We start from the raw sequence: 10,318 nt of genomic DNA on the forward strand, positions 1-10,318 counted from the left end.
TGCATAGGAAAGACCTCAGACCTGATACCTCCTGGGGGATATTTGTTCTGGTGACAGAGCCAAGTCATTGCTGTGGATAAAGAGAAAGCCGCCATCAGACTGACCCGGAACGATGCTCAAAGGTAGGTAGGCTGTTGAAGTATCAAACCCACTCATGTCTGCTTCCAACTCACAACAACAGGGATGCAGGGCGGGTGGCCCAGCACTGGCCCTAGGGAATTATAAATGGATGGTGGCGGTCAGGTGCTGGTGGCTCTAGCCTGTCATCCTCGCTATTTGGGAGGCTGAGGTCTTGACTCAGAGACAGCCCAGGCAGGGAGATTCTTATCTCCCATAAACCACCTCCCACCCCCACAAAAAAGATATATATGGTGCTGTGGCTCAATTTGTAGAGCCTCAACCTTGAGTAAAAGAAGCTCAGTGATGACACTGAGGCCCTGAATCCAAGCCCTGGGACTCACAAAAAAATAAAATAAATGAATAGTGGGCACCTGTTATCTTACTACCAAAAAGGATGGATTCATTCTTCTTTCTGGTACTTGTAGCCAAATGTAAGGGGCTTCCCTTGATGTTCCTCTAAACCTCTCCTCTCTATTATCTCTCCCAGCTTCAGTTGCAGGATAGAATTCAGATCATCCCACTTGATGTGACCTTATGAACCCTCCCCTACCCGCCTTCCTTAGTGTGGAGATCGTGGATGTACTTACCATTGGGAGAATGAAGCACCAGAGAGATGGGGGTAGGTATCCCTGAAACTCATACTCTCACAAACACACTCACCTAGGCCAACTCAGACTAGCCTTTTCCAAAGACATTTTATCTCTTTGGATTAACTTACCTAGGAGAGGAACTTGATCTCCTGTAAATAACAATTTTAATTAGGGCTTGCTAGTTGACACGAAATAAACAGAAGCTCAAAAGAAAGGCCCTGGTGCTTGTCATATCTTGCTCAGGCTCACGCCTGACATACTGGCTCCTCAGTAGGCAGAGATCTGAGGTGCAAAGATTGAAGCCAGCCATAAGCTGGAAAGCAAGTGAGACTCTACTCTCCATGGAACCACCAAAATGTTAGAAGTTGAGATGTGGCTCAAGTGCTGAAGCATCAGCCTTGAACAGAAAAACTCAGAGAGACAGCTCCCAGACCCTCAGTTCAAGCCCACACAAAGAAATGGCCTCATTTCTTCCCCACAGACTGCGTGGGCCCCGAGTGCCCTCTCATGGAGTGTGATACAGCACCGGTCCCTGGGTAGTGCATCAGAGCCTTCAGAAATTGGGTGGTGAAAGCCAGGCTTTCCCCTTTGCGTGCTCTCAATCTACACCAGCCGGAAGGAAGAGCATGACAAGGCCGGCATTGTGTAGAGCTGAGAAGATCCCCCACCCCTCTCCCCACCAGGGCAACTAGAGTGGGCTTCTTAAAGGCAGCACTTGAAAGAGGTCTTTCTTAACAAGGAGGATCTGACAGGAAGCATAGAGTGTAAAGATGCTGTAGATAAAGGACAACATATTGGAGCATGTTCATTTCCAGCCAGGGCTGCTGGTGAGAAACTCAGTACAGATGTACAAGATTGTTCCGAGACAGGCCCAAGAGGTCACATAAGAACACTATCCAGGATTAGGATTGTGTCTTAGCAGTAGTGGGCTTGTCTAGAGCACAGGAAACCGTGGGTTCGATTCCTAGGTCCCGCATACACAGAAAAAGCCAGAAGTGGCACCAGGAGAGTGCTGGCCTCAAGAAAAGGAAGCTCAGGGACAGTGCCTGGGCCCCCAGGCCAAGCCCAAGGACTGTCAACATAAAACAGCACTCCAAGGGACATGGGTAATAGGTGGATTGTTATACCCTGTAGCTCTTAGTAGATCCATCCATGAGTCATGTCTCCTTCTTTGACAGAGGGGAGATGGACACTCATTCTGCGCTGGGCACCCCTGGAACTGGTTATCAGCAACCCTCCAAACATCTTCCACCGAAACTTGGAGCAGCCGGCCCCAGAAATCCTCAGGTACTGGTTGGGTGGGGTGAGGGGATAGAGGCCCCAGAAGTCCTAGTGGGTCTGATCTGCCACGGAAGACCAGGCCACGAGAGGAGGTGGATGGGAACTTAGAGATGGGTAGTGATGTGAAGGGGGCCCTTTAATGCTCATGTCCCTACCCAGATTCTGAGCCTCCCTGTCCCTGAATTAGATAGCGGAGTGTCTAAGTTGTAGTTTGTAGAAGAGGACTAGGTAGAAATTCTAATAAATGAGACACCATAAGCCCTGCACTGGTGGCTCACTCCTGTCATCCAGGCTGCTTGAGAGGCTGAGATCCAGAGGATCTTGTTTCCCAGCCCAGGCAGGAAGCTCCCATGAGAGTCTCATCTCCAATCTCCAACCAGAAGTGGCACCATGGCTCAAGTGGTAGACCACTGGCCTTGAGCAAAAAATTATCATCAGGGACAGTACCCAAGCCCTGAGTTCAAGCCCCTCTACCAGTAAAACAAGAAAGACAACCCTTGCTTGCAAGAGATGGTGAAGGAGTGGGGTTGCTGTGGTTGGGAGACCAGGTGCTGGCCTCAGTGTACAGACATTTCTAAGAACTCCTCAGGTTTTCCCGAGTGTGAAGTCATAGCATGGTGGGCGTTACCTTACCAAGAACTCCAGAGGTTGTGGCCTGTCTTAGGCAGGGAGTGGGCGAATGGGAGCAGGGGTGGGAGGGTAGTGTCAATTATATCCTCTCCACCCAAGGAAGAATGGTTTTGGATGCTGATGTCAAAGTCTGAAGTGAAGGACTGCATGTGCCTTGTGGCCTGACAAGTTCGGTTTCCCCTGGGTGCAAGAAGGTGGCTGAAGCTGGGAGCTGCCATTGATTCACAACTGTCATCCTAGCTACTCAGGAGGCTAAGATCTGAGGATTATGGTTCAAAGCCTGCTTGGGCAGGAAACTCAGTGAGACTTTCAGAAAAACTGGCAGTGGTGCTGTGACTCCAGTGGTAGATTGCACACCTTCAGCTGAAGATCTGAGGTCTGCGGGAAGGCCAAAGTTCAAACCCCATGACCTACAACCAAAGATAAGGTGGGTGAGTTTTCTTCATAGAGGTGTATACAGAAGGAAATGCCATGCTGTGTTATGAGCCATTCCAGATGTGTGAGAGGCTCTTGATTTGTCTACATTTGGTCTGGGGACAGTAGTGCCATCTTCTCAGTTTGGGATGTTCAGATGCTCAGGGACTGCTGAGGCCTTGGGCTACCCACGTGTGTGTGTGTGTGTGTGTGTGTGTGTGTGTGTGTGTATGTGTGTGTGTGTGTGTGTGTGTGTGTGTGTGTCATTTCCTCATCTTTCTCTGTCCACTTCCTGGGTGCTTGTCTGGCTCTTTCTGACCTCGGATGGTGACACTGCTCAATGGCAACTTTGCCTTTAGCCCCCATCAGGGTCTACAATGAGTCCTAAATTGTCAGATACCTGCACATTCCAGCTTTTCTTTGGGGCCCAAGTCTGGCTGTCCATATCTTTGTCTGCCTCCAGGGGATTCTGGGTCTGCAGGGCCGGCTGGCATAGTTTCTTGCCTTCCTCTTGAGGTGGGGAGTAGGGTCAGTCATGTGATATCCTGTCTTTTTCCTCAGCTGGCCCTCTGGCGACATGTCATACTTCTAGCAGTCTGGCAGTGGAATGGGGGAAGGGTGCTTGCCAGTGGCTCTCGCCAACTTAAGCTTGATAGCTGACTAAAGGCTGCCCAGGCAAGGTGGATTTGGGGCTACATGGGAGGTGAGGCCAAGATGGGTTGGAAGTATTGGTCGGTGTCTAGGAAATGTCAATGTACATTTCTGAAGGCAAGTATTTCTTCCAGCCACAGCTGGGCCTCTTAGGTACTTCTAGATAATTCTGGATGCCCAGAATACAGAGGCACAGACTTTAGATTCCAGGGCCAGGGAACTGGGGGATGAGAGACTGGTATGGCCAGTACCTCAATGCTCTGGGGCATTAGCCTTGACCTGGCTATGCCCCCCCTTGTGTAAGGTCACTTCTTAACCCAGTGCTGGCCACACACCGGCCACTTGTGCTGTGGAAGTGGCAGGAACAGAAGTGAGATCTAGGAGGAACAAAATCTGGATTTATGGCCTGATTGGGGTGGAGGGGTGTCTTACAAAAATCTTAGAGCTGGAACTCAGAGCTTGGCACTGTCCCTAAGCTTCCTTTCCTCAAAGCTAGCACTCTAACACTTGAACCACAACCCACCTTTCATCTTTTTTAGTAGTTTAGTAGACAGAAGTTTCTCACATATTTTCCTGCCTGGGCTGGCTTTAAGTTGCCACCCTAAGAGCTCAGCATCTTGAGTAGTTGGATTGTTGGTATTAGCCACTGGCATCTAGCTGCAAGGATGTCTTTTCATACTCTCTTCTGTTCTAACAGCTGCCTACTTGCCCTGGACTAGATCTCTGACCTCCATGTCAGCTCCCACCATGTCAAGAGCCCTGCAGGAAGCCTCTCTGCATGATAAGCTTGACTATCTCGCTGGAACATCTCTGGAGGCTATTTACAGAATCTGGTCTTTGCATCCTGCCCCAAACAAAGACCAGGTAGCTGCTATTGACCACCTTTTCACATTGCTCTAAGCAAGCATCCTGCAGCTGCTACGCCCAATGAAAAAGCTTCCTTATTCTAAGCATATAAATACCCCTGTGTGAAAAATAAAATTTGGCAGCTTGATCAGAATCCTTGTCTTGCTGTCCTTCTTTGTGTCTCTTGTCCCTTCATTCCTTCTCACTTAGGTTCATTGCCCTCGTTGAAGTCCTGCTGGTCAGGACACCACCAGCCCCTGATTATGTGGAGAATATAAACCTCAAACCTGATCCCATTTCTTTGTTCTCAGGGGAGGAGTTTATGTTTTGTCTGAAGCCTGGGGTAGGAGGGGTAACTGTAGATGGGTGATCAGCTGGGAGAGAGGTAGTCTGTTTTAGCCAAGAAGGAGTTTGGCCAGATGCTAATAGCTCATGCTCTCATATTCCTAGCTCCTCAGGAGTTTGAGATCTGAGGATTGCTATTCAGAGGCAGCCCAGCTAAAAATGTCTGTGAGACTCTTTTCTGCATATAACCACCTGAAGCCTGGAAGAGAAACTGTGGCTCAAGTGGTAGAGTGCTAGCCCTGAATGAAAAAAGTGAGGGAGATAGCCCAGGCCCTGAGTTCAAGCTCTAGTACCAAGATGTGTACGAGAACGTGTGCATTCACATGTGCACACACAAACACACACACACAGGAAAGTGGTAATGATGAGCTGAGCTAGAACTGGGGGCAGTCTTGAGTCATATTCATAGCAAACTCTCAAGCCAGATCAAGTGGTTTCTCCCTAAGTCCTTCTTGGGCTGAGGGGTTGGGCCATGGCATTAAGTTCCATGGAACCTGCCCCTCCATCCATGTACAGGGCCATAGGACCAAGGGAAGGACACTAGGGATGCTCCTTTGTAGTCAGCCTACAATTGCTGACCTTCATCTGCCCCCTTCAACCCCCTTGCACTGGTGAAGAAAGCAGTGGTCTGAGCACTGGGACTCCTGGGATAGTGACTGCTACCAGCAGCAGCCAGCCAGCTGTGGATTCCGGAGCCTACAAGCCTTTCATGGGCTCAACTCCACACCTGCCCAAGTTGTGCCTGACAAACTCACACTCTTGTGATGCCCGCATGAGCAGGCATTACCTGGTGTGACATCTTGCAGCTCCTGCAACTCCTGGCCTAGAACCATGGTCTGAGACATCAAATTACTGCTCAGATCGATATTGCACCCATGACAGATGCCTTTCTGATGAGCTCCATACCCCAAGGCTCGACCCTTCTCTGGTACTGTGGTCGATCTGTAGGCAATGGCCTCCAAACAGGCTGCTCTCAAGATTTGTAGGAGATCTAGATATTGGGAGACCCTCAGGGGCCCACTGGAAAATACTCTTCCTAGAGCCACAGAGTAAGACCAAGCAGGCTAGGTGTTGGTCATGAGACTTGAACTCTGGGCCTGGGCACTGTGCCCCAGCTCTTCAGCTTACCACTTGAGCTACAGAGCCACTTCTGGTTTCTGGAGGTTCCTTGGAGATCAGAATCTCCAAGACTTTCCTGCTCAGACTGGCTTTGAACCGCAATCCTCACATCTCAACCTTCTGAGGAGCTAGGAGGACAGGTGTGAGCTACTGGGGCCTGGCTGATCTGGCCTTTCACCACAGTGGACTAGGAGCTCTTGAAAGCTTTTCTTTACTTTTTAGGTGCCAGTACTGGTGATTGAACTCAGGCGTCTGGGCTCTGGTCTCTTAACTTTTTCCCTCAAGGTTAGCTCTCTACCAATTGAGCCACAACTCCATTCCTGGCTTTTGGTAGTTCATCAGCAAGAAGAGTCTCACTAATTTTCCTCCCCTGAGCTGGCCTGACCCACGATCTCTATCTCAGTCTCCTGAGTAGCTATGATTTACAGGGGTTGAGCCACTGGTGGCATTGGGGTAGAAGCTTTTCTTAAGCAAGAGTTCTTCCCTGCGTTTGTACTGACTCCTCCAGGCAAAGGAATTCTGATGGTCAAGAACTGTGAAAAATAGGCTTTCAGCCACCAGAAATGGCAGGGGTCCGTGGTGAAAAGCCAAGCTATTCTTCTCCCCGGGTCCCATTCTGGGACCCCACCCTCTGCCCTGTGACTCAAGTACAAACCTTGGCCCAGCCATGAAATGTCCTGATAGACTCTTCTGAAGCCACAGAAACTTCATTCCAACAACACTACCTGCTCTACAGCACACCTCAAGACCTTTGCCCATGCTGTACCTTCTGCCTTAGGCTCTCTGTCCTGTATCCAAATCTTAGAACTCCTGTGGAATTTTGGCATTGGTTTTATCACCTCCTGGAGCAAGTCTTATCTTGCTTTATCCCTCTTTTTTTTTTAATATTGAGTTGCTAGAGATGGCACTTGTGCAGGGTGACTGGCAAATGCTCTATCTTGATGTGTGTGTGTGCGCGTGCGCGTGCGTGTGCCAGTCCTGGGGTTTGAATTCATGGCCTGGATTCTATCCGATCCCTGAGCTTTTGTGCCCAAGACTAGCACTGTACTACTTGAACCACATCTCTACTTTTGGCTTTATGGGTGTTTAATTAGAGAAAAGTGTCTCATATAGACTTCCCTTCTTCCAACTAGGATCCTCAGATCTCAGCCTCCTGAGTTGCTTACAGAGGTGAGTCACCAACAGCTTCCCTCTACTCTACCTCTTACCTATAACCATGGCCCTCCTCTGAGTCCCACAAGAATATGTCATACCAGGCTCATTTTTTTTTTCTTTTTGCCAGTCTTGGGTCTTGAACTCAGGGTCTGGGTATGTTCCTGAGCTTCTTTTGCTCAAGTCTAGCACTCTATCACTTAAGCCACAGTGCAACTTTTGGCTTTTTCTGTTTCTTTGGTACTGAGGAATCGAACCCAGGACTTAGTGTGTGCTAGGTAAGCACTATACCGCTAAGCCACATTTACAGCCCAAGGCTCACTTCTCATGGGAGTTATGAGGGTGGGATTTATTGGCATACCCCTTTTGGCATAGAAATTGCTGACTATTTAATATCTTTGCCAAGATTTGGGACCAGCCTGAGTCTCAGCAATGACGAATGATAAATGAGTGATAGCCACCAGGCCCCAGAGATGTAGGCTCACATCCTACAGAGGGATAGAGACTATGGAGCCAGAAACTTTGACAACTCCTACAGTCTAGTAACTGTGGTCTCCCTGGAGGCAGGGGCTGGCTGCTAGGTGTCCTGATGGGAGACTTCAGCCAGAATATAAGGTTTCAGTTATTAAATGGCAGAGAAGGATGCTTTGGTCAAGCTGCAGGCTCAGACTGAGTACACTTCAGGGCTTGTCCCAGTTTGACCAGGTTGGGGGGCTGGCCATGGGCAACCTGATGAATGCCCATCATCCATACATCATCCATCCATATACAGAGACATGGAGTTATTGCCTCCTTTTGGGAGGGGCAGTTCCAGGTTTGTACTATGAGCCTAGGCCCTGTCCCTGAGCTCCTTTTGTTCAAGGGTAGTACTCTGCCCTTGAGCCACAGCTCCATTCATTTTTTTCTTGTGATATCTTAGATATAAGAGTCTCACAGACTTTCCTGCCCCCGCTGAATTCAAATTGGCATTCTCTACATCTCAGCCTCCTAAGGAGCTAGTATTACATGCAGGAGCCCATGGCTCCTGGGTTTCTTTTCTTCTTTTTGTTCTTTTTTATAATTGTAACAATCTGAAATCTTCATGGTGTCATTCCAATAGTTTGCATTCAAAGTTAACTACCCAGGCCTGGAGTTCAAATGATAGGACTGCCACCCACAAATGGAAGGAGATCTTTCCTATTCATGGGAATGCTAATGGAATATTATCAAAGTAATAAACTTGCAGTTAATCCATGATTCTATTTTAGAATGCCACACAAAAATTATTGGATATATATCTTCCATTCCAGCACCATGGTATAATTTCCCTAATGGAAGGCTATTGACTAATTTTTAATTAATGCTTTTATAAGTATTCAACCGTGATACTTCATTAAATAGAGGCACTATTTAGTAATGAATAATTAGTAATTATATATATATATATATAATTTAATATCCTCACCTTCCGTCTTTCTCTATGCATATATATATATATATATATATATATATATATATACATATCTATCTATCTATCTATAAGGCACTCCTATGGCTTGATCACAGGTCCTCAGAACTCCTGGCAGCTCAGTTTGCCGGAGGCTGGTGTGCTAAGACTGTGACCCCGTTTATGGATTGGCCATTGAAGGCCTTGGGTTGAAATCCCAGCATGGCCAAAAATTTATTCGTGGATTAAGAAGCCAATTTTGACACATTTATTTTTTCCTTCTCTGAGAAAGTCCTGGGTCTCAGTATGATGCATAATCCATATGCGGATATATCCTATGTGATATGATGTAATAAAAAATGTTATATGTATAATAATACTAAATAAATAAGGGTAATAAGCATCATATACAGTAAACCCATGTATGTAAATAGATCTCATATATTAATATTCTTTTTTCCAGTGCTGGGGCTTCTATTCAGGCCCTGAGAACTGCTCTGAATTTCTTGTCTTCAAGCACGGTGAGCCTTTGCCCTTCACCTACAGTGCCACAGAGTTATCCATACCCTGAGTTCAAATACAAGGCCTGCCAGGAAAATGGTGCAAATTCCAAACCAGGGCTTTATTGTTGTTGTTGTTATTATTATTATTATTATTATTAGCCGAGCACAGGGCTTGCACTCAGGTCTTGGCATTTCTGCAACAGCAGAACCTTGTATCCGAGGACCCGAGTTCAAATCTTGGGGCTGGCAAAAAATAAAAATAAAAAGGAGAAGCATAAAACTGAGAAGTTCAAGAAGGTGGTTTTACTTTTTTTTCCCTTTGTATTGTGACCATCCTGGGTCTAAATGACAACTCCCAGAAAGTGTACATGACCTTGCATTGCTGATGTTTGGCAGGCTATTAAGGAAGCCATACGGAAACTGGCAACTTAGTTCTGGAGGTCGAATCCTGGGATTGCCACTAATGAATGGTGGAGATTCTAAGAAACCCATTCCCATATACATCCATACAAATGGAATGTTATAAAAGTAACAATTAAGTTGGTAGTTAGTGTATGATTACAAAATTATACACAACAATTATACTACATTGACTAATTTTCAATTAATCCTTTATTATGTATTCAATCATGATAGTTAAAAAAGCAAGGAATAATTTAATTGCCAATAATCGGTAGTAATATTGTATATGCAATTTCATAGTATACAGACATATGTCTCTTGTTTTATGCATCTACATCTATCTATCTATCTATCTATGTATCTATCTATCTATCTACCATTCTACACATTTATCTGTTTATACACTTGTCACTACTGGGGCTCAGTGGTAGAGTGCTCACCTAGTACATGCAAAGTCCTAGGGTCAATTCCTCACTACTGTGTGTATAGATCAATCTGGAAGTCGTGCTGTTGCTCAAGCAGCTGAACACTAGCTGAGCATGAAAGCTTAGAGACTGTGTGTCAAGACTCTAACTCAAGACCCAAAAATGGCACCAAAACAGATAGAATGTTCTGACTGCAACTATATAAGGATATCACTGCAAATACCTCATCACAGAGCAAGTCTGCAGTCTGGTGCAGACAGTTGCTGTCTCACCTGAATTAGCCAGAGGTAAACCATTGCAACCCAGCTGCACAGAAGCAGATGCTGCTGGATCCCTCACCCCTGTCATCCAAGATTCTTGGGGGCTGATGACTCTGAGTCAGATGACTCAGAGTCAGATGACTCTGGTGAATTT

This window comes from Dipodomys spectabilis, unplaced genomic scaffold (genome assembly GCF_019054845.1).
Source record: "Dipodomys spectabilis isolate Male_0828 unplaced genomic scaffold, ASM1905484v1 ptg000413l, whole genome shotgun sequence".
NCBI lineage: Eukaryota > Metazoa > Chordata > Mammalia > Rodentia > Heteromyidae > Dipodomys > Dipodomys spectabilis.